Source organism: Pinus tabuliformis, chromosome 5_2, assembly GCF_031772625.1.
Source record: "Pinus tabuliformis cultivar Carrire ecotype Pingquan chromosome 5_2, CPIR1, whole genome shotgun sequence".
NCBI classification, from domain to species: domain Eukaryota; kingdom Viridiplantae; phylum Streptophyta; class Pinopsida; order Pinales; family Pinaceae; genus Pinus; species Pinus tabuliformis.
Genome location: NC_142306.1, coordinates 447,721,568 through 447,747,706, shown reverse-complemented (window position 1 = coordinate 447,747,706; position 26,139 = coordinate 447,721,568). Strand labels below are relative to the sequence as shown.

The window sequence follows — 26,139 nt, the reverse complement described above, 5'->3', positions numbered from 1 at the left end:
CAGTTAGCATCATCAAATAATACACCATTCACCATTCAAAAATTTAATAAAACTGCAGGGATACAATTCTGTAGTCTTAATTACCAAACCTGGATCGTGTTAGAATGTACAACTTTATGCATAATTGGGCAGTGTGCATGAATAACAAACTGAAAAATCTCATGATTAGACACGGCATCTCCAAGGCACTTTATACCAATTTCAATAATGCTCCAAACAGACCCTCCCCACTCGGACCTATTGCAAGCCTATCCGATTCTGCCATAATAACACTCTTTTGAAAGTGCACTTTAACCTAACTCATCTCCGATTCTGCCATAATAACGCTCTTTTGAAAGTGCACTTTAACCTAACTCATCTCCGATTCTGCCATAATAATGCTCTTTTGAAAGCGCACTTTAACCTAACTCATCTCCGATTCTGCCATAATAACGCTCTTTTGAAAGTGCACTTTAACCTAACTCATCTTTGACTGGTATCTGAACCTTATGCTAAAAGATGAGTGAATCTTACTAACAAAGTTACTAATATAGTTCCTAGAGAGTGCAGGACAACTTCATGAATCTGAACCCAATAACAGAACTCGACAAGAAAATACACATTTTAAAAGCACTGAAATATTTTTCAAATGGCATGTAAAGAACTATAACATCGTCATCATGAAGTTAAACCTTTATAAAATGGCCCCTTCACCATCAAGGAGACTGTTAAATCAAATGCCATTCAAATCGATTGCCAACAAAATTGGTCATCCATGATGTTGTGACTCTTAGCAATCTCAATCTTATAAATTGCTACAACTTGAGAAAACAATCTCAATCATATAGTCGCTACAACTTGAGCATGAAATGTCTGTCATCCATCAAACAAACATGATCCCTGATTTTCATTCGGCCTCTTCTTCCTGCAAATACAGTTCTGGTTACCAGAGGTCTATTATGATTAGATGCAAGCATATAAATGCAGATGTGTAAACATTCCAACAATTAAGATAATATAATAGGCCTTACCTAAATCTTTTCTGATACGCTCACAAAGTTCTTGCGGTGAATGTGACTTAAAGAAGTTCAGCCTCCATTTCTCACTCCACTCACATCCTAACAAACACAATCCCTGATTTTCAGCCTCCTCCTGCAAATACACTTTTCGAATCCAGAGCTCTGTTACATTGAGAGGCAAGCCCGTAAATGAAGTGTCACATCTTGTGTGTTAAGATAACATAACAGGCCTTACCTACATCTTATCTCATACTTCTCAGCAAGTTCTTATGATGAGTACACATATGATAAAGCGTATTACCTTGATGGTCTTATCATCCCCTCATGTAATTATGAAGAGCTGGTAGGTAGGGTGTGAACAAGCAATATCATTCACACCACCACCATGTGTTTGAATTATATCAATGTTCATAAATATACTTTCAATACAAATTTAATTTTACAGACCTACAAGAATGTACAGGTTGGTCATGCAAGCTACAAGAGTGTGTTTGTGTTCATGATTTTAGATTCAAACCAGATTCTTGAGTGTTGTGGAAAAATCAACAAGCTTACGCTTGAATTAAGCACACGCAAACCTGCCCTCCATTGGCTAATATTATAAAAGCAACAATCATGAAAAATAAGCACTAAAGATGTGAACCTAAGTATAACTTTTCTATTACATATCAAAGTTTTAGGAAAAAGGAGAAATCTTTGTGCAAAAAGCAAATATTTCAGTGTATTAAAGGACAACAGTGTTTTGTAGGATAAAAGTTTTGGAAACAACGCCTATGCCTATAATCTAGGATACCGGAGGTAGCCCCACCTACCGCCAGTTAGGCATCCATAGATTGTACTGCCAGTTGGGCATCCATAGATTGTACTCAGATTTCACTGTTGCATAATAATAATAATAATAAAACACTCAATGTTGCACTGACTTTCCCAAGTTGGGTTTTCCGGGGACAATTGTCCAAAAATGACAGTGTCATTTTTATTTTGTGTGCGCTAGTATTTTCTTAGTTTCCAGCGCTATTATTTTCCACAGTTTTATTTGTGAAGGTTGCAGTGTATTTATTTCGATGTTGTCGTAGCAATAAACTGAATAATTAATTTATCAGTTAGAAAAAATAATACCATTTGCTGCAATAGGATTCCAATTGTAGGAATTTTCACATGGTATCAAAGCGTGAGTGATCAGTCGAGAGCTTAGAAGCGAAAGAAGAGAATTTCAGGGTCGATGTTGTAGTAGCAATAATCTGAATAATTAATTTATCAGTTAGAAAAAATAATACCATTTGCTGCAATAGGATTCCAGTTGTAGGAATTTTCAAATGGTATCAAAGCGTGAGTGATCAGTCGAGAGCTCAAAAGCGAAAGAAGAGAATTTCAGGGGGAGCAACAGGCCGAAATTCTTGAGGCAGTGTAGTGCTCAAACAAGCCAGCCGAATTGTTGGGCAAAGGTTCGATTTTCAGTTGCAAGAGTGCAGAAAATTCAATTTGCCCAGGAGAGTGATTCCAACAGTGAAATTGTTGGGCAAAGGTTCGATTTTCAATTGCAGGAGTGCAGAAAATTCGATTTGCCCAGGAGAGTGATTCCAACAGTGAAAGGGAGCAGCTACAGCTCAGAGTTTCGTTGAGCAGATTCCTATTTGGACGCAAAGGGTTTTGTTGCAGGTTGCAGAAGCAGAATCCGCGTCGGGTGGAAGAGAAAAGCACACATAACAGAGGGAATTCCCCCTAGTTGAGAGGTAGTGTTATATTATGCAACTAGGGTAAAATTCCACTTTGGACAACTCATTTGATGAAGATAATTATTGCATTAAATTCCTCTTTTCAAGAGGACCAAAATCGACCTAAAGATCACTCAAATCAGACAAGGAGAAGTGTGTTTTTGAATTAAATCCCACAGATGTGCAAATTGTCAAGGTCGACTTCAACATCATGTAGGGTCATGAAGCCCAAACGACATGTCTATTCACCCTCATCGATTCATATAAATACAAGAGACCTTCATCCTCATTTGGCATAATCTCAACATGCACAATCTTCTCTCTCCTACTCTGATTGGTTCGTACAGCTTACTGAGCATATCATTTCTCTCACACGTGTGGCAAGAAGGATGAATTTCTGGACAGATTAGAGGGTCGAAAATTCCAGACTTTTGTTGCAGGGTTGACCAGCATTGACCCGGCATTTTGACCAACAATTTGACTACGATTTTTGGGTACAAATTTTGGTTTAGGAAGGCCGCACTGATTAGCACAGGAACCGAGGAATTCTAGGCACACTGACTGAGGTTGACCACAGACTTCAAGTGCAGAATTTGACCGAGTTTGACCATTGATTTAGTGACTGTTTTGGGTTGACTTTGACCCTCATTCAAGGCCGCATTTGACTGCCTTTGATCGAACTACTGAAGAGTTGTTTTGACCATGGAAAGTTGACTGGTTAGGGCACATACTATTGTTGACTAAACAAATTTTCACTTGAGTTGACTCTTGTTGACTCTGTCTCTGATTTGGATAGCTCATTGGATATTGGATATTGAAATTGATCTTGGATGATGTACTCTCTCTCTCTACTGAACATTTGAAGACAATCTAATAAGAAGAAGATTTGCAAGGGTCTGATTTGGATAGCTCATTGGATATTGGATATTGAAATTGATCTTGGATGATGTACTCTCTCTCTCTGTTGAACATTTGAAGACAATCTAATAAGAAGAAGATTTGCAAGGGTTTTCCTCATAGTGGTCATTAACCAAATTTTGGTGTCTCTTGTCTCTTGGTTGTCTTTCATTGTGCATTTTTTTAATTGTTCTATCTATATTGCTCTACTCTCATTTGAAGAAGTCGAAGTGAAATGTTAAAATGGAGGGTTTTCCTCATAGTGGGTTTTGCCCTGGTCATTAACCAAATTTTGGTGTCTCTTGTCTCTTGGTTGTCTTTCATTGTGCATTTGTTTAATTGTTCTATCTACTATTGCTCTATTCTCATTTGAAGAAGTGGAAGTGAAATGTTAAAATGGATGCTAGTGGATATTGTTGAAGTGATAGTTGCAACATAGAACAAATTGATGAAAAATTAACATGTGTGAGGGTGTGTGTGATGTGGAGCAAGAAATTATATAAATCTAGATGTATATATCAAACCACTAATTGAGTGGTACTACCCAAGAACGATGCTAGAAGGAAAAAACATCGAGCAAACAAATAATAGTAACACTATTTTGCTAGAAAACAACAATTGTAGTCACTCGCTACATAAAGTAATATTATATATGAGATCACGAATAAACCACGAGAGCTTAAATAACAAATATACAAAACGATGAATTAACCATACACAAACCTGCCCTCCCTTAGCTAATATTATAACAGTGGAAATCATGAACAATAAGCCCTCATGATGTGAACCCCAATATAACTTTTCCATTTCTTTCATATCAGAGGAAAAAACTTGAATCTCACACCCATGAAAAACATCATACTACCACAAAACCATGACAAAATGATAAATAAGTGTGTAAACAAAATATTTCATTGTATTAAAGAATACTTGTATTCATAGGAGAAAAGTATGGCTCACCCATCCTCTGTCCCACATTCATAGTATATCTAATGCATCAAAGAACAATTGTATTTTGTAGGAGAAAAGTATGGCTCGCCAATCCTTTGTCCCACATTCATAGTATGTCTAGTGCATCTTCACCACTTGAACTTTGTTGGTTGTACAATTATAGTTGTTCACTACATAAAGAAGATCAATATAGTTGATTATGAGAGCATAGATAAAACATATAATAAATTGAATAGCAAACAAATGGAGCTACAAATTAGTAAAATATATTTTTAAGTGAAGTGTGTTACATATAGGCATGTTGACTCACCTTCATTAATAGGTAATAACCTTCATTTTCTCTGTTTGTTTCCTTCATTCCCTTTTCCACACCCAAAAAAGGAAACCAAGACCAATTTATAAAAAACATGGAAAGAAAAACAAAAACAAAGGAGAACGAGTAGAACAAATCCAATAAGCGAAACCAAGAACAAACTACAAAAAGTGGGGGGAAAAACAAAATAAAGGAAAATGAGTACAACAAAAAGCATGGCCATGCTTGAACTCAACAAAACAAAACATGCAGACAAGAACAAAGAAAAAATTCCAAATATCCTCTCTGCACATCATATCTCTTGCAATGTGTTGCCCTCCACTGAAAGGAAAAAAGCAGGTTGAATAAGGTTAAAATACACACATAGTTAGTAATGATAAGCGTATTTCAAAACCAATCATTATTTATAACATGAAATGCACCTAATTATTTATAACATGAAACGCACCTCGCTAGAGTTTGTTTTATAACTGTGGACATTCTCTTTTGTATTCCACTTGCTTCTGCCCATCCAAACAAGCTACCTACAACATATACAACATAAGATATTAGAATCATTATATAAATTAAACTAGAGAGTTGAATGCAATAATCAATCGTAATAAGAAACACACCTTTCTTTGAGATTGTTATATAAAAGGGGAGAGTCCATTTTGTATTTCACATATTCGGGCCCTCTAGAACAAGCCCTTTGCCATAGATACATAATAAAATATTAGATTTCTAATCCAAGTTAAATTGGAGAGTTTGAAGGCCTAAACTAAGTTATTCGAGTCGATTTATATTCCATGCTATATGTCAAAAAAAATATAAATTTTCTAAACTAAATATACTTCTACTTGAAATAATTAAAACATTGTTTTCATAAGAGGTACTTTTTTTCGAAAAATGAATCTAAGCATATCTGAACATATTGAACACCCGAAATCCTAGGGTCCACAAGGCGGTAGCGTTGTATGTTAGCACGATGGTCGATTGATTAGAGGGTTAGTATGCTTGCTTGCTCAACCTTACCCACGTCCTCTATAGGGAACTGTGTGGGAGTGTCTATATGATGTGGAGCAAGAAAACATACAAATTTAAAGATACCATTTGATATATATGTCAAACCAATAATTGAGTAGCATTACCCAAGAACCATGCTAGAAGAAGAAATAGTCTTGCAAACAAATAATAATAATACTATTTTGTTGTAAAACCACATGACTCACCCATCATCTATGTTGCATCTGCATTGCTTAAGGTATCTTCTCCAATCAACCATCCCAAACACTATAATTGTAGTCTCTCACTGCACAAAGTAATATTATATATGAGATCACCAATAAACCACGAGAGAATTTGAATAACAAATATACAGAGTGATAAATTAGTTGTACACATACCTACTTGCCCTTGACCCATTAACCAGATCATACTACCTTGAAGTTATGACAAAAGGATAAATTTATGACAAAAGGATAAATTGTTGTGCAAACAACAAATATTTCAATGGATTAAAACACAATATTAATATGTAGGAAAAAAGTATTCCTCACCAATGATTTGCATTGGGTTCGTAGAATCTCTCAAGTATCTTCACCACTTGACCTTCATTGACTATACAACTGTAGTCACTTAGTACACAAAGTGGATCAATATAGTTGAGTATGAGACCACATATAAAACATTTAATAAATTGAATAGCAAGCAAATGAAGTCACGAATTAGCAATAATTATGATTGAGGTGCAATGCATATAGTTAAGGTGATTCACCTTCATTTATGAATGATAACCTCCATCTCATTCCTTTCATTTTCTCTCCCTGCCGCCTTCCTTTCCTTTCACACACCCAACAAACAAAACGAAGACCAAACTACAAAAAATGAGAAAAAATGCAAAACAAAAAAGCATGGCCACGCTCAAACTCAACAAAAACAAAACATGTAAACAACAACAATAAAATATTGCAAACTCCCCCTTTGTGCATTATCTCTATTGAAGTGTCCTCTCCTCCGCTGAAAGTAAAAAAGGTGGGGTGCATTAGGTTAAAATACAGAAATAGATAGTAATGGTAAGCATATTTCAAAACTCATAATTATTCATAATAGGAAACATACCTCCTCTAGAGTTTGTTTTATGATAGACACTCCATTTTGTATTCCACTTACTCGTGCTCACGAGAACAAGCCATCTATAGCAGATACATAATATGTTTTATAATGATAGACACTCCATTTTGTATTCCACTTACTCATGCTCACGAGAACAAGCCATCTATAGTAGATACATAATAAGATATTAGAATCGTTATATAAATTAAACTAGAAAGTTGAACGCAACAATCAATCATAATATGAAACATACCTATCTTTGGCATTTTTTATATGACGGGGGATAATCCATTTTGAATTTCACATATTTATGCTCACTGGAATCAATGTTCTGCATTAGATACACAATAAAATATTAAAATTCTAACAAAATTTAAACTTGAGTTGAAGGCATGAATTTGTCATCCAACTTAATTCTACTCGACTTAGATTTCATGCTATATCTCAAAACATATAAATTTTCTAAACTAGATGTAATTCTACTACGAATAATGCAATCAATGTTATCATTAGAGAAATCATTATTTTTGTAAGAGGTATCTAAGCATATTTAAACATATTGAACACCAAAAATCCTAGGGGCCACAAGTTGGTAGTGTTGTCTATTAGCACAATGGTTGATTGGTTAAGGGTCAGTATGCTTCCTTGCTCAACCTTACCATCCTCCTCTCTAGAGGAAGTTTTGACGGAGTGTCCGTGTGATGTGGAGCAAGAAAGCATATAAATCTAAGCATACCATTTGATGTAAATGTCAAATCATTAATTGAGTAGTAATACTCGAGAATTATGTTAGAAGGAGAAAAAGCCAAACAAACGAATAATAATAACACTATTTTGTTGGAAAAGAACATGACTCACCCATCCTCTGCACTGCATCTACATTGCCTAAGATATCTTCTCCACTTTACTCTGTCAAACACAACAATTGTAGTCACTCACTGCACATTGCAATATTATATATAGGCTTACAAATAAACCATGACAGCTTAAGTAACAAATATACAGAGCGATGAGTTAACCACACACATCCCTGCCCTCCCTTAGCTAATATTATAGCCGCAACAATCATGAACAATAAGCCCTGAAGATGTGAACTCCAATATAACTTTTATATTTCTTTGCTTAAGTAACGAATATACATAGAGATGAATTAACCACACACATACCCGCCCTCCCTCGGGCTAATATTATAGCAACAACAATCATGAACAATGAGCCCTGAAGATTGAACTCCAATATAACTTTTCCATTTCTTTCCTATAAAAGTTCTGGGAAAAATCTTGAATCTAATACCCATGAACAAGATTATACTACCTCAAAACCATGACAAAAGGATGAAACAAATATTTCAGTGTATGCAAGGACAATTGTGTTTTGTAGGAGAAAAGTATGGCTCACCCATCCTCTATGCCACGTTCATAGAATGTCTAGTGCATCACCACCACTTGACCATTGTAGATTGTACAGTTGTATTTGTTCACTACATAAAGAAGATCAATCTAGTTGATTATGAGAGCATAGATAAAACATATAATAAATTGAATAGCAAATAAATAGAGCCACAAATTAGCAAAAGATAATTTTAAGTGAAGTGCATTGACAAAAGGATGAAACAAATATTTCAATGTATGCAAGGACAATTGTGTTTTGTAGAAGGTATGGCTCACCCATCCTCTATGCCACGTTCGTAGAATGTCTAGTGCATCATCACCACTTGACCAATGCATCATCACCACTTGACCATTGTAGACTGTACAATTATATTTGTTCACTACATAAAGAAGATCAATCTAGTTGATTATGAGAGCATAGATAAAAAATATAATAAATTTAATAGCAAATAAATGGAGCCACAAATTAGAAAAAGATAATTTTAAGTGAAGTGCATTGCATATAGGTATGTTGACTCACCTTCATTTATGAAGAATAACCTTCATTTTCTCTGTTTTCTTCCTCCATTTCTTTTTCCACACCCAAGAAACAAAACCAAGACATAGCTACAAAAAACATGAAAAGAAAAAGCAAAACAAAGGAGAACAAGTACAACATACCCAACAAATGAAACCAAGACCAAACTACAAGGGAAAAAAAGCAAAAGAAAGGAAAATGACTAGAACACAAAGCATGGCCATGCTCAAACTCAACAAAACAAAACATGTCAACAAGAACAAAGAAAAGATTGCAAACATCCCCTCTGCACATCTCCTATCCACCAATGTGTTGCTCTCCTCTGCTAAAAGGAAATAAAGCGGGCTGAATAAGCTTAAAATACACACAATTAGTAATGGTAAGCATATTTCAAAACCAATATTTATTCATAATAAGAAATACAAAGCATATAAATCTAAGCATACCATGTGACGTAAATGTCAAACCACTAATTGAGTAGTACTACTCGAGAATTATGTTAGATGGAGAAAAATTCAAACAAACAAATAATAATAACACTAGTTTGCTAGAAAAGAACATGACTCAACCATCCTCTGCACTGCACCTACATTGCCTAAGATATCTTCTCCACTTTACTTTGTCAAACACAACAATTGTAGTCACTCACTGCACATTGTAATATTATATATAAGCTTACAAATAAACCAGGAGAGCTTAAGTAACAAATATACAGAGCGATGAATTAACCATACACATACCTGCCCTCCCTTGGCTAATATTATAGCAGCAGCAAACATGAACAATAAGCCCTGAAGATGTGAACTCCAATATAACTTTTCCATTTCTTTGTTTAAGTAATGACTATACATAGAGAAGAATTAACCACACACATACCTACCCTCCCATGGGCTAATATTATAGCAACAAAAATCATGAACAATAAGCCCTGAAGATGTGAACTCCAATATAACTTTTCCATTTCTTTCCTATCAAAGTTCTGGGAAAAATCTTGAATCCGATACCCATGAACAAGATCATACTACCTCGAAACCATGACAAAATGATGAAACAAATATTTCAGTGTATGCAAGGACAATTGTGTTTTTACGGCCCACCCATCCTCTATGCCACGTTCGTAGAACGTCTAATGCATCATCACCTCACCCATCCTCTATGCCATGTTCGTAGAATGTCTAGTGCATCATCACCACTTCACCTTTGTATACTATACAATTGTATTTGTTCACTACATTAAGAAGATCAATCTAGTTGATTATGAGAACATAGATAAAACATATAAAAAATTGAATAGCAAATAAATGGAGCCACAAAGTAGCAAAAGATAATTTTCAGTGAAGTGCATTGCATGTAGGTATGTTGACTCACCTTCATTTATGAAGAATAACCTCCATTTTCTCTGTTTGCTTCCTCCATTTCTTTTTCCACACCCAAGAAACAAAACCAAGCCCAAACATACAAAAGCAAAACAAAGGAAAACAAGTACAACATACCCAACAAATGAAACCAAGACCAAACTACAAAAAACAAGGGAAAAAAAGCAATACAAAGGAAAACGACTACAACACAAAGCATGGCCATGCTCAAACTCAACAAAACAAAACATGTAGACAAGAACAAAGAAACGAGTGCAAACATCCCCTCTGCACATCTCCTATCCACCAATGTGTTGCTCTCCTCCGCTAAAAAGAAATAAAGCAGGCTGAATAAGTTTAAAATACACACAATTAGTAACGGTATGCATATTTCAAAACCAATATTTATTCATAATAGGAAATGCAAAGCATATAAATCTAAGCATACCATTTGATGTAAATGTCAAACCAGTAATTTAGTAATTCAGTACTACTCGAGAATTATGTTGAAGGAGAAAAAGTCAAACAAACGAATAATAATAACACTATTTTGTTGGAAAATAACATGACTCACAAACCACTAATTTAGTAATTTAGTACTACTCGAGAATTATGTTAGAAGGAGAAAAAGTCAAACAAACGAATAATAATAACACTATTTTGTTGGAAAATAACATGACTCGCCCATCCTCTACACTGCATCTACATTGCCTAAGATATCTTCTCCACTTTACTCTGTCAAACACAACAAATGTACTCACTCACTGCACATTGTAATATTATATATAAGCTTACAAATAAACTAGGAGAGCTTAAGTAACAAATATACAGAGGGATGAAATAACCACACAAATACCTGCCCTCCCCTGCCTAAGATATCTTCTCCACTTTACTCTGTCAAACACAACAAATGTAGTCAGTCACTGCACATTGTAATATTATATGTAAGCTTACAAATAAACCAAGAGAGCTTAAGTAACAAATATATAGAGGGATGAATTAACCACACAAATACCTGCCCTCCCTTCGCTCCCTTGGCTAATACTATAGCAGGGAGAATCATGAACAATAAGCCCTAAAGATGTGAACTCCAATATAACTTTTCCATTTATGTGCTCAAGTAACGAATATACATAGAGATGAATTAACCACACACATACCTGCTTTCCATTTATGTGCTTAAATAACGAATATACATAAAGATAAATTAACCACACACATACCTGCCCTCCCTTGCTAATATTATAGCAAGGGCAATCATGAACAATAAGCCCTGAAGATGTGAACTCCAATATAACTTTTCCATTTCTTTCCTATCAAAGTTCTAGGAAAAATCTTGAATCTAATACCCATGAACAAGATCATACCACCTCGAAACCATGACAAAAGGATGAAACAAAATTTCACTGTATGCAAGGAAAATTGTGTTTTGTAGGAGAAAAGTACGCTCACCCATCCTCTATGCCACATTCGTAGAATGTCTAGTGCATCATCACCGCCTGACCATTGTAGACTGTAGAATTGTATTTGTTCACTACATAAAGAAGATCAATCTAGTTGATTATGAGAGCATAGATAAAACATATAATAAATTGAATAACAAATAAATGGAGCCACAAATTATCAAATGATAATTTTAAGTGAAGTGCATTGCACATAGGTATGTTGACTCACCTTGATTTATGAAGAATAACCTCCATTTTCTCTGTTTGCTTCCTCCATTTCTTTTTCCACACCCAAGAAACAAAACCAAAACATAGCTACAAAAAACATGAAAAGAAAAAAGAAAACAAAGGAAAACAAGTACAACATACCCAACAAATGAAACCAAGACCAAACTACAAAAAAACAAGGGAAAAAAACAAAGCAAAGGAAAACGACTACAACACAAAGCATGGCCATGCTCAAACTCAACAAAACAAAACATGTAGACAAGAAAAAAGAAAAGATTGCAAACATCCCCTCTGCACATCTCCTATCCACCAATGTGTTGCTCTCCTCCGCTAAAAGGAAATAAAGTGGGTTGAATAAGCTTAAAATACACACAATTAGTAATGGTAAGCATATTTCAAAACCAATATTTATTCATAATAGGAAATGCAAAGCATATAAATCTAAGCATACCATTTGATGTAAATGTCAAACCACTAATTGAGTAGTACTACTCGAGAATTATGTTAGAAGGAGAAAAAGTCAAACAAACTAATAATAATAACACTATTTTGTTGGAAAAGAACACGACTCACCCATCCTCTCCACTGCATCTACATTGCCTAAGATATCTTCTCCACTTTACTCTGTCAAACACAACAATTGTAGTCACTCACTACACATTGTAATATTATATATAAGCTTACAAATAAACCGGGAGAGCTTAAGTAACAAATATACAGAGCGATGAATTAACCACACACATACCTGCCCTATCTTCTCCACTTTACTCTGTCAAACACAACAATTGTAGTCACTCACTGCACATTAATTTATTATATATAAGCTTACAAATAAACCAGGAGAGCTTAAGTAACAAATATACAGAATGATGAATTAACCACACACATACCTGCCCTCCCTTGGCTAATATTATAGCAGCAACAATCATGAACAATAAGCCCTAAAGATGGGAACTCCAATATAACTTTGCCATTTCTTTTCTTAATTAACGAATATACATAGAGATGAATTAACCACACACATCCCTTGGGCTAATATTAAAGCAACAACAATCATGAACAATAAGCCCTCAAGATGTGAACTCCAATATAACTTTTCCATTTCTTTCCTATCAAAGTTCTAGGAAAAATCTTGAATCTGATACCCATGAACAAGATCATACTACCTCGAAACCATGACAAATGGATGAAACAAATATTTCAGTGTATGCAAGGACAATTGTGTTTTGTAGGAGAAAAGTACGGCTCACCCATCCTCTATGCCACATTCGTAGAATGTCTAGTGCATCATCACCACTTGACCATTGTAGACTATACAATTGTATTTGTTCACTACATAAAGAAGATCAATCGAGTTGATTATGAGAGCATAGATAAAACATATAATAAATTGAATAGCAAATAAATGGAGCCACAAATTAGCAAAAGATAATTTTAAGTGAAGTGCATTGCATATAGGTATGTTGACTCACCTTCATTTATGAAGAATAACCTCCATTTTCTCTGTTTGCTTCCTCCATTTCTTTTTCCACACCCAAGAAACAAAACCAAGACATAGCTACAAAAAACATGAAAAGAAAAAGCAAAAAAAGGGAGAACAAGTACAACATACCCAACAAATGAAACCAAGACCAAACTACAAAAAACAAGGGAAAAAAAGCAAAACAAAGGAAAACGACTACAACACAAAGCATGGCCATGCTCAAACTCAACAAAACAAAACATGTAGACAAGAACAAAGAAAAGATTGCAAACATCCCCTTTGCCCATCTCCTATCCACCAATGTGTTGCTCTCCTCCGCTAAAAGGAAATAAAGCGGGCTGAATAAGCTTAAAATACACACAATTAGTAATGGTAAGCATATTTCAAAACCAATATTTATTCATAATAGGAAATGCAAAGCATATAAATCTAAGCATACCATTTGATGTAAATATCAAACCACTAATTGAGTAGTACTACTCGAGAATTATGTTAGAAGGAGAAAAATTCAAACAAACGAATAATAATAACACTATTTTGTTGGAAAAGAAAATGACTCACTCATCCTCTACACTGCATCTACATTGCCTAAGATATCTTGTCCACTTTACTCTGTCAAACACAACAATTGTAGTCACTCACTACACATTGTAATATTATATATAAGCTTACAAGTAAACCAGGAGAGCTTAAGTAGCTTAAGTAACAAATATACAGAGCGATGAATTAACCACACACATACCTGGCCTCCCTTGGATAATATTATTGCAGTAGCAATCATGAACAATAAGCCCTGAAGATGTGAACTCCAATATAACTTTTCCATTTATTTGCTTAAATAGCGAATATACATAGAAATGAATTAACCACACACATACCTGCCCTCCCTTAGGTTAATATTATGGCAACAACAATCATGAACAATAAGCCCTGAAGATGTGAACTCCAATATAGCTTTTCCATTTCTTTCCTATCAAAGTTCTGGGAAAAATCTTGAATATGATACCCATGAACAAGATCATACTACCTCAAAACCATGACAAAAGGATGAAACAAATATTTCAGTGTATGCAAGGACAATTGTGTTTTGTAGGAGAAAAGTACGACTCACCCATCCTCTATGCCATGTTCGTAGATTGTCTAGTGCATCATCACAACTTGACCATTATAGACTGTACAATTGTATTTGTTCACTACATAAAGAAAATCAATCTAGTTATTTATGAGAGCATAGATAAAACATATAATAAATTGAATAGCAAATAAATAAAAGATAATTTTAAGTGAAGTGCATTGCATATAGGTATGTTGACTCACCTTCATTTATGAAGAATAACCTCCATTTTTTCTGTTTGCTTCCTCCATTTATTTTTCCACACCCAAAAAACAAAACCAAGACATAGCTACAAAAAACATGAAAAGAAAAAGCAAAACAAAGGAGAACAAGTACAACATACCCAACAAAAGAAACCAAAACCAAACTACAAAAACAAGGGACAAAAGGCAAAACAATGGAAAACGACTACAACACAAAGCATGGCCATGCTCAAACTCAACAAAACAAAACATGTAGACAAGAACAAAGAAATGATTGCAAATATCCCCTCCTCTTATCCACCAATATGTTGCTCTCCTCCGCTAAAAGGAAATAAACTGGGCTGAATAAGCTTAAAACACACACAATTAGTAATGGTAAGCATATTTCAAAACCAATATTTATTCATAAAATGAAATGCAAAGCATATAAATCTAAGCATACCATTTGATGGAAATTTCAAACCACTAATTGAGTAGTACTACTCAATAATTATGTTAGAAGGAGAAAAATTCAAAAAAATGAATAATAATAACACTGTGTTGTTGGAAAATAACATGACTCACCCATGCTCTGCACTACATCTACATTGCCTAAGATATCTTCTACACTTTACTCTATCAAACACAACAATTGTAGTCACTCACTGCACATTGTAAAATTATATATAAGCTTACAAATAAACCAGGAGAGCTTAAGTAACAAATATACAGAGCGTTGAATGAACCACACACATACCTGTTGTCCCTTGGCTAATATTATAGCAACAACAATCATGAACAATAAGCCCTGAAGATGTGAACTCCAATATAACTTTTCCATTTCTTTGCTTAAGTAACGAATATACATAGGGATGAATTAACCACGCACATACCTGCCTTCCCTTGGGCTAACATTATAGCAACAGCAATCATGAACAATAAGCCCTGAAGATGTGAACTCCAATATAACTTTTCCATTTCTTTGCTTAAGTAACGAATATACATAGAGATGAATTAACCACACACATACCTGCCCTCCCTTGGGCTAATATTATAGCAACAGCAATCATGAACAATAAGCCCTGAAGATGTGAACTCCAATATAACTTTTCCATTTCTTTCCTATCAAAGTTCTAGGAAAAATATTGAATCTGATACCCATGAACAAGATCATACTACCTCGAAACCATGACAAACGAATGAAACAAATATTTCAGTGTATGCAAGTACAATTATGTTTTGTAGGACAAAAGTACGGCTCACCGATCCTCTATGCCATGTTCGTAGAATGTCTAGTGCATCGTCACCACTTGACCATTGTAGGACTGTACAATTGTAGTTGTTCACTACATAAAGAAGATCAATCGACTTGATTATGAGAGCATAGATAAAACATATAATAAATTGAATAAAAAATAAATGGAGCCACAAATTAGCAAAAGATAATTTTAATAGAAGTTCATTGCATATAGGTATGTTGACTCACCTTCATTTATGAAGAATAACCTCCATTTTCTCTGTTTGCTTCCTCCATTTCTTTTTCCACACCCAAGAAACAAAACCAAGACATAGCTACAAAAAACATGAAAAGAAAAAGCAAAACAAAGGAGAACAAGTACAACATACCCAACAAATGAAACCAAGACCAAACTACAAAAAAAAGAGAGAAAAAGCAAAACAAAGGAAAACAACTACAACACAAAGCATGGCCGTGCTCAAACTCAACAAAACAAAAACATGTAGACAAGAACAAGGAAAAGATTGCAAACATCCCCTCTGCACATCTCCTATCCACCAATGTGTTGCTCTCCTCTGCCCAAAGGAAATAAAGTGGGCTAAATAAGCTTACAATACACACAATTAGTAATGGTAAGCATATTTCAAAAACAAAATATTTATTCATAATAGGAAATGCAAAGCATATAAATCTAAGCATACCATTTGATGTAAATGTCAAACCACTGATTGAGTAGTACTACTCGAGAATTATGTTAGAAGGAGAAAAATTCAAACAAACGAATAATAATACCACTATTTTGTTAGAAAAGAACATGACTCACCCATCCTCTGCACTGCATCCACATTGCGCCACTTTATTATGTCAAACACAACAATTGTAGTCACTCACTGCACATTGTAGTATTATATATAAGCTTAAAAATAAACCAGGAGAGCTTAAGTAACAAATATACAGAGCGATGAATTAACCACACACATACCTGCCCTCCCTTGGGTAATATTATAGAAGCAACAATCATGAACAATAAGCCCTGAAGATGTGAACTCCAATATAACTTTTCCATTTCTTTGCTTAAGTAACGAATATACATATACATGAATTAACCACACGCATACCTGCCCTCCCTTAGGCTAATATTATGGCAACAACAATCATGAACAATAAGCCCTCAAGATGTGAACTCCAATATAACTTTTCCATTTCTTTCCTATCAAAGTTCTGGGAAAAATATTGAATATGATACCCATGAACAAGATCGTACTACCTCAAAACCATAACAAAAGGATGAAACAAATATTTTGGTGTATGCAAGGAAAATTGTGTTTTGTAGGAGAAAAGTACGGCTCACCCATCCTCTATGCCACGTTCGTAGAATGTCTAGTGCATCAGCACCACTTGACCGTTGTAGACTGTACAATTGTATTTGTTCACTACATAAAGAAAATCAATCTAGTTGATTATGAGAGCATAGATAAAACATATAATAAATTCTATATCAAATAAATGGAGCCACAAATTAGGAAAAGATAATTTTAGGTGAAGTGCAATGCATATAGGTATGTTGACTCACCTTCATTTATGAAGCATAACCTCTGTTTTCTCTGTTTACTTCCTCCATTTATTTTTCCACACCCAAGAAACAAAACCAAGACATAGCTACAAAAAACATGAAAAGAAAAAGAAAAACAAAGGAGAACAAGTACAACATACCCAACAAATGAAACCAAGACCAAACTACAAAAAACAAGGGGAAAAAGCAAAACAAAAAAAAATGACTACAACACAAAGCATGGCCATGCTGAAACTCAACAAAACAAAGCATGTAGATGAGAACAAAGAAAAGATTGAAAATATCCCCTCCTCCTATCCACCAATGTGTTGCTCTCCTCCATTAAAAGGAAATAAAGCGGGTTGAATAAGCCTAAAATGCACACAATTAATAATGGTAAGCATATTTCAAAACCAATATTTATTCATAATAGGAAATGCATAGCATATAAATCTAAGCATACCATTTGATGTAAATGTCAAACCACTAATTGAGTAATACTACTCGAGAATTATGTTAGAAGGAGAAAAAGTCAAACAAACGAATAATAATAACACTATGTTGTTGGAAAAGAACATGACTCACCCATCCTCTGCACTGCATCTACATTGCCTAAGATATCTTCTCCACTTTACTCTGTCAAACACAACAATTGTAGTCACTCACTGCACATTGTAAAATTATATATAACCTTACAAATAAACCAGGAGAGCTTAAGTAACAAATATACAGAGCGTTGAATGAACCACACACATACCTGTTGTCCCTTGGCTAATATTATAGCAATAGCAATCATGAACAATAAGCCCTGAAGATGTGAACTCCAATATAACTTTTCCATTTCTTTGCTTAAGTAACGAATATACATAGAGATGAATTAACCACACACATACCTGCCCTCCCTTGGGCTAATATCATATCAACAACAATCATGAACAATAAGCACTGAAGATGTGAACTCCAATATAACTTTTCTATTTCTTTGCTTCAATAATGAATATACATAGAGATGAATTAACCACACACATACCTGCCCTCCCTTGGGGTAATATTATAGCAATAGCAATCATGAACAATAAGCCCTAAAGATGTGAACTCCAATATAACTTTTCCATTTCTTTCCTATCATGGTTCTAGGAAAAATCTTGAATCTGATACCCATGAACAACATCATACTACCTCGAAACCATCACAAAAGGATGAAACAAATATTTTAGTGTATGCAACGACAATTGCGTTTTGTAGGACAAAAGTACGGCTCACCCATCCTCTATGCCACGTTCGTAGAATGTCTAATGCATCATCACCACTTGACCATTGTAGACTATACAATTGTATTTGTTCACTACATAAAGAAGATCAATCTAGTTGATTATGAGAGCATAAATAAAACATATAATAAATTGAATAACAGATAAATGGAGCCACCAATTAGCAAAAGATAATTTTAAGTGAAGTGCATTGCATATAGGTATGTTGACTCACCTTCATTTATGAAGAATAACCTCCATTTTCTCTGTTTGCTTCCTCCATTTCTTTTTCCACACCTAAGAAACAAAACCAAGACATAGCTACAAAAAACATGAAAAGAAAAAGCAAACAAAGGAGAACAAATACAACCTACCCAACAAATGAAACCAAGACCAAACTACAAAAAAAAGGGAAAATAAGCAAAACAAAGGAAAACGACTACAACACAAAGCATGGCCATGCTCAAACTCAACCAAACAAAACATGTAAACAAGAACAAAGAAAAGATTGCAAACATCCCCTCTGCACATCTCCTATCCACTAATGTGTTGCCCTCCTCTGCTCAAAGGAAATAAAGCGAGCTGAATAAGCTTAAAATACACACAATTAGTAATGGTAAGCATATTTCAAAACCAATATTTATTCATAATAGGAAATGCAAAGCATATAAATCTAAGCATACCATTTGATGTAAATGTCAAACCACTAATTCAGTAGTACTACTCGAGAATTATGTTAGGAGAAAAAGTCAAACAAATGACTAATAATAACACTTTTGTTGGGAAAGAACATGACTCACCCATCCTCTACACTGCGTCTACATTGCCTAAGATATCTTCTCCACTTTACTCTTTCAAACACAAGAATTGTAGTCACTCACTGCACATTGTAATATTATATATAAGCTTACAAATAAACCAAGAGAGCTTAAGTAACAAATATATAGAGCGATGAATTAACCACACACATACTGCCCTCCCTTGGCTAATATTAAAGCAGCACCAATCATGAACAATAAGCCTTGAAGATGTGAACTCCAATATAACTTTTCCATTTATTTGCTTAAGTAACAAATATACATAGAGATGAATTAACCACATACATACCAGCTCTCCCTTGGGCTAATATTATAGCAACAACAATCATGAACAATGCGCCCTGAAGATGTGAACTCCAATATAACTTTTCCATTTCTTTCCTATCAAAGTTCTGGGAAAAATATTGAATCTGATACCCATGAACATGATCATACTACCTCGAAACCATGACAAATGGATGAAAAAATATTTCAGTGTATGCAAGGACAATTATGTTTTATAGGAGAAAAGTATGGCTCACCCATCCTCTATGCCACGTTCGTAGAATGTCTAGTGCATCATCACCACTTAACCATTGTAGATTGTACAATTGTATTTGTTCACTACATAAAGAAGATCAATCTAGTTGATTATGAGAGCATAGATAAAACATATAATAAATTGAATAGCAAATAAATGGAGCCACAAATTAGCAAAAGATAATTTTAAGTGAAATGCATTGCATATAGGTATGTTGACTCACCTTCCTTTATGAATAATAACCTCAATTTTCTCTGTTTGCTTCCTCCATTTCATTTTCCACACCCAAGAAACAAAACCAAGACATAGCTACAAAAAACATGAAAATAAAAAAGCAAAACATAGGAGAACAAGTATAACATACCCAACAAATGAAACCAAGACCAAACTACAAAAAACAAAGGAAAAAAAGCAAAACAAAGGAAAACGACTAAAACACAAAGCATGGCCATGCTCAAACTCAACAAAACAAAACATGTAGACAAGAACAAAGAAAAGATTGCAAACATCCCCTCTGCACATCTCCTATCCACCAATGTGTTGCTCTCCTCTGCTAAAAGGAAATAAAGCGCACTGAATAAGCTTAAAATACACACAATTAGTAATGGTAAGCATATTTCAAAACCAAAATTGATTCATGATAGGAAATGCAAAGCATATAAATCTAAGAATACCATTTGATGTAAATGTCAAACCACTAATTGAGTAGTACTACTCGAGAATTATGTTAGAAGGAGAAAAAGTCAAACAAACGAATAATAATAACACTATTTTGTTGGAAAAGAAAATGACTCACCCATCCTCTGCCACTGCATCTACATTGCCTAAGATATCTTCTCCACTTTTAATCTGTCAAACACAACAATTCTTGTAGTCACTCTGCATCTACATTGCCTAAGATATCTTCTCCTCTTTTAATCTGTCAAACACAACAATTGTTGTAGTCACTCATTGCACATTGTAATATTATAAATAAGCTTACAAATAAACCAGGAGAGCTTAAGTAACAAATATACAGAGCAATGAATTAACCACACACATACCTGCCCTCCCTTGGCTAATATTATAGCAACAACAATCATGAACAATAAGCCCTGAAGATGTGAACTCCAATATAACTTTTCCATTTCTTTGCTTAAGTAACGAATATACATAGAGATGAATTAACCACACACATACCTGCCCTCCCTTGGGCTAATATTATAGCAACAACAATCATGAACAATAAGCACTGAAGATGTGAACTCCAATATAACTTTTCTATTTCTTTCCTGTGAACTCCAATATAACTTTTCCATATCTTTCTTATCAAAGTTCTGGGAAAAATCTTGAATCTGATACCCATGAACAAGATCATACTACCTTGAAACCATGACAAAAGGATGAAACAAATATTTCAGTGTATGCAAGGACAATTGTGTTTTGTAGGAGAAAAGTACAGCTCACCCATCCTCTATGCCACGTTTGTAGAATGTCTGGTGCATCATCACCACTTGACCAACGTGCACTGTACAATTGTATTTGTTCACTACATAAAGAAGATCAATCTAGTTGATTATGAGAGCATAGATAAAACATATAATAAATTGAATAGCAAATAAATGGAACCACAAATTAGCAAAAGATAATTTTAAGTGAAGTGCATTGCATATAGGTATGTTGACTCACCTTCATTTATGAAGAATAACTTCCATTTTCTCTGTTTGCTTCCTCCATTTATTTTTCCACACCCAAGAAACAAAACCAAGACATAGCTACAAAAAACATGAAAAAAAAAAAGCAAAACAAAGGAAAACGACTACAACACAAAGCATGGCCATGTTGAAACTCAACAAAACAAAACATGTAGGCAAGAACAAAAAAAAAAAGATTGCAAACATCCCCTCTGCACATATCCTATCCACTAATGTGTTGCTCTCCTCCACTAAAAGGAAATAAAGTGGGCTAAATAAGCTTAAAATACACACAATTAATAATGTTAAGCATATTTCAAAACCAATATTTATTCATAATAGGAAATGCAAAGCATATAAATCTAAGCATACCATTTGATGTAAATGTCAAACCACTAATTATGTTAGAAGGAGAAAAAGTCCAACAAACGAATAATAATAACACTATTTTGTTAGAAAAGAACATGACTCACCCATGTTCTGCACTGCATCTACATTGCCTAAGATATCTTCTCCACTTTACTCTCTCAAACACAACAATTGTAGTCACTCACTACACATTTTAATATTATATATAAGCTTACAAATAAACCAGGAGAGCTTAAGTAACAAATATACAGAGCGATGAATTAACCACACACATACCTGCCCTCCCTTGGCTAATATTATAGCAGCAACAATCATGAACAATAAGCCCTGAAGATGTGAACTCCAATATAACTTTTCCATTTCTTTGCTTAAGTAACGAATATACATAGAGATGAATTAACCACACACATACCTGATGAATTAACCACACACATACCTGCCCTCCCTTGGGCTAATATTATAGCAACAACAATCATGAACAATGAGCCCTGAAGATGTGAACTCCAATATAACTTTTCCATTTCTTTCCTATCAAAGTTTTGGGAAAAATATTGAATCTAATACCCATGAACAAGATCATACTACCTCGAAACCATGACAAAAGGATGAAACAAATATTTCAGTGTATGCAAGGACAATTGTGTTTTGTAGGAGAAAAGTACGGCTCACCCATCCTCTATGCCACGTTCGTAGAATGTCTAGTGCATCATCACCACTTGACCATTGTAGACTGTACAATTGTATTTGTTCACTACATAAAGAATATCAATCTAGTTGATTATGAAAGCATAGATAAAACATATAATAAATTCAATAGCAAATAAATGGAGCCACAAATTAGCAAAAAATAATTTTAAGTGAAGTGCATTGCATATAAGTATGTTGACTCACCTTCATTTATGAAGAATAACCTCCATTTTCTTTGTTTGTTTCCTGCATTTCTTTTTCCACACCCAAGAAACAAAACGAAGACATAGCTACAAAAAACATGAAAAGAAAAAGCAAAACAAAGGAGAACAAGAACAACATACCCAACAAATGAACCAAGACCAAACTACAAAAACAAGGGGAAAAAAGCGAAACAAAGGAAAACGACTACAACACAAAGCATGGCCATGCTCAAACTCAACAAAACAAAACATGTAGACAAGAACAAAGAAAAGATTGCAAACATCCCCTCTACACATCTCTTATCCACCAATGTGTTGCTCTCCTCCGCTAAAAGGAAATAAAGTGGGTTGAATAAGCTTAAAATACACACAATTATTAATGGTAAGCATATTTCAAAACCAATATTTATTCATAATAGGAAATGCACCTCCCATAGAGCTTGTTTTATACGATTTTGTATTCCACTCGCTCGTGCTCATCAGAAAAGCTATCTATAACAGATACCAAATAAGATATTAGAATTGTTATAAAAGTTAAACTATAGAGTTTAACAAATAACTAATCGTAGTAAGAAACACACATTTCCAAATAAGATATTAGAATTGTTATAAAAGTTAAACAACCAAATAAGATATTAGAATTGTTATAAAAGTTAAACTATAGAGTTTAACACAATAACTAATCGTAATAAGAAACACACCTTTCTTTGAAACTATTATATATAAGAGAGGGGGGCTCCATTTTGTATTCCATGTATTCATGCTCTCTGGAACAAACCATCTACAATAAAGACAATAAAATATTAGATTTCAAATAAAAGTTAAACTAGAGAGATCATGCAACATAGTTCACGTCCATTTATATTCCATTCTCTATCTCAAAATAATACAAATTTTCTAAACTAGATGTACTTCTACTAGAAATAATACAAATAATGTTTTCATAAGATAGGTATTTTTTTTTAGAAAAAGGAATCTAAGCATATCTAAACATATTTAACACCCAAAATCCTAGGGTCCACAAGGCGATAGTGTTGTTTGTTATAAGGATAGTGTTGTATGTTATAACGATAGTTGATTGGTTGAAGGGTCAGTATGCTTTATTGGTCGACCTTACCCACCTCCTCTATAGGGCACGTTGTGTGGGGATGTGCTTGTGATGTGGACAATGCCCCACAATCTCAGATTAAAAGATAGTGTTGTTTGTTATAATGATAGTGTTGTATGTTATAACGATAGCTGATTGGTTGAAGGGTCAATATGCTTTATTGCTTGACCTTACCCACCTCCTCTATAGGGCACGTTGTGTGGGGATGTGCTTGTGATGTGGACAATGCCCCACAATCTCAGATTAAAAGATAAGTACTTTATATCTTTCCTCCTTGATTATTGCTCATTTTTTAGTCAACATCTTGTCTTTGTATCTTTTGCTTGGTTATAATCATTTCTTCCATGACTCCATAATGAGGGTTGCACGTACAACGTGAAGGCTACCAAGGCTCTGGCTACAGATGGAAGCATCGGGAAGAACGAAGCAAAGTTTGTGGCAAGAGGACTCTCCCAAGATTGATAACTAGGCCAGATGACCAAAAGAGCTCCTAGTTCAGAGGGAGTAGGCAGGCCAGCAAGTTTGAAGTATGCCATGATGGAGAAAATTGTGTCGAAGAGAAGTCAATGGTGACTTCCAAATAAATCTACAAGATCAAGTATGTGGTAGATGGCAACATAGAGAAGTGCAAAGTGAGATTCGAGGATTCTCGAAGAAAGAGGGAGAGGACTATGAGGAGACATTTGATCCCGTTGTTAGGTACACTTCTATCAAAACTATTATTTCTATTGCTTCTATTATGGGTTGGAAATTACATTAGGTAGATGTGAAGATCACTTTCCTCGATGGAGTAATTGAGGAAGAAGAAGTGTACATAAAGCTCAAGGTTCTGAGGTACATGAAAGGAAATCTCATGTCTGCAAACTGAAGAAAGCTTTGTCCGGACCTCAGGCATGGTATTCTTGGATTGATGGATATCTAATGATTCTAGGTTGATCTTGTTATCATATGACTTGTTTCTGACAAGAAGAAGGAATCATGTGACAGAGGGAGTAGCAGTGGCAGGAAGATTTGCTTCCATGATAGAGGGAGCAGTCAAGACCAGCTTCAATGTCAGAGGAGTTGACCTCTGAGTTCGAGATGAAGGATCTTGGTTGGATACATTACTTTTTAGGACTAGAAGTGTGGCAAAAGTCGGGAGAAATATTCCTTGGTCAAAGGAAGCATATTATTACAATCGTTTAGAAATTTGGGATGATGGATAGCCAATCCATGGCCACTCCCATGGTAACTAATATGAAGAAGTTGAGTGGCAAAGGGAGCAACCAAAATTGCCACAACAGGATCTGTTTTAATGTTAGAGGGAGCACCCAGTCAAGGTGACAAGAAAGTAGCTATGGCACAACATGTGTTGAGGTACCGACATGGTAGAGTTGGATATAGATTAAGATATGTCTTAAATAGTGAAGTACAGTTGTAGGGATTCACATATTTTGATTGGGCAAGAAGTACTAAAGACAAGAAAAACACATGGGGATGTTTTTTCAGTTTGGGTTCTGTTACCCACCATTTTGTGGGCAATATCCCTAGGAGAAATTTTTTCTCCAAGATGGTCCTCAACCAGCAACCCCTTGCAGCCATCAGCTAGCTCATTGTGCCATCTTCTTCGCCACCTGAGCCAGCCATGTGGTCCCTCGCCCATCTGCCATGATCGAATTATTGAATGTAGGCCTCCCGAATCTAAAGGTATGCCTTGTCATTTGGAAATTGAGTATTGTAGTTTGCTTATCATGGACACTTATGGGCATGAATTAATGGGGGGATTTGGTCGAAAGAATGGGCTAGGTCTGTGCTTCTATCCCCTAAACCCCTTTTAGGAATTAACCTTGGATTCTAGTCCCGTAGGATCTCTTTTACTAACCATTTGGTTCCAAGGATGGTATTTCACGGGAAACCCCGATTTTGGTTGCGTGGTCTCGCTCCCTTATCCGCTTATATTACCCTCTTTCTGCTCATTATTGCCCCATCCATCATTTCTCCCACCTGGGTCCACATTCCTCCATCAGGTCCACATAGGGTTAGCTCACCCCTTCCCCTTG

General features: G+C 34.9%; 3 long non-coding RNA genes across 5 annotated transcripts in view; all 3 read right to left on the bottom strand.

Annotated features, from left to right (window-relative positions):
- Positions 1-657: 657 nt before the first annotated feature.
- On the bottom strand, positions 658-4,734 carry LOC149159594 (uncharacterized). Of its 2 annotated transcripts, none has more exons than XR_016261138.1 (3): positions 4,571-4,734; positions 1,011-1,160; positions 658-918 (listed from the first exon to the last, which is right to left on the bottom strand). It is a non-coding gene; the product is annotated as an uncharacterized LOC149159594 (long non-coding RNA). The 2 variants fall into 2 exon arrangements; XR_016261137.1 differs by having other exon boundaries at positions 658-904.
- A 1,348-nt stretch (positions 4,735-6,082) lies between these two features.
- On the bottom strand, positions 6,083-7,014 carry LOC149159593 (uncharacterized). 2 transcript variants are annotated; one of them, XR_016261136.1, is made up of 3 exons: positions 6,631-7,014; positions 6,413-6,490; positions 6,083-6,165 (listed from the first exon to the last, which is right to left on the bottom strand). It is a non-coding gene; the product is annotated as an uncharacterized LOC149159593 (long non-coding RNA). The 2 variants fall into 2 exon arrangements; XR_016261135.1 differs by having other exon boundaries at positions 6,413-6,481; positions 6,631-7,002.
- A 16,676-nt stretch (positions 7,015-23,690) lies between these two features.
- Positions 23,691-26,139, bottom strand: part of LOC149159589 (uncharacterized) — a 15,842-nt gene continuing 13,393 nt past the window's right edge. The window contains exon 3 of the long non-coding RNA XR_016261441.1: positions 23,691-23,773. This is a non-coding gene — a long non-coding RNA (uncharacterized LOC149159589). The remainder of the gene's footprint in view (positions 23,774-26,139) is intronic.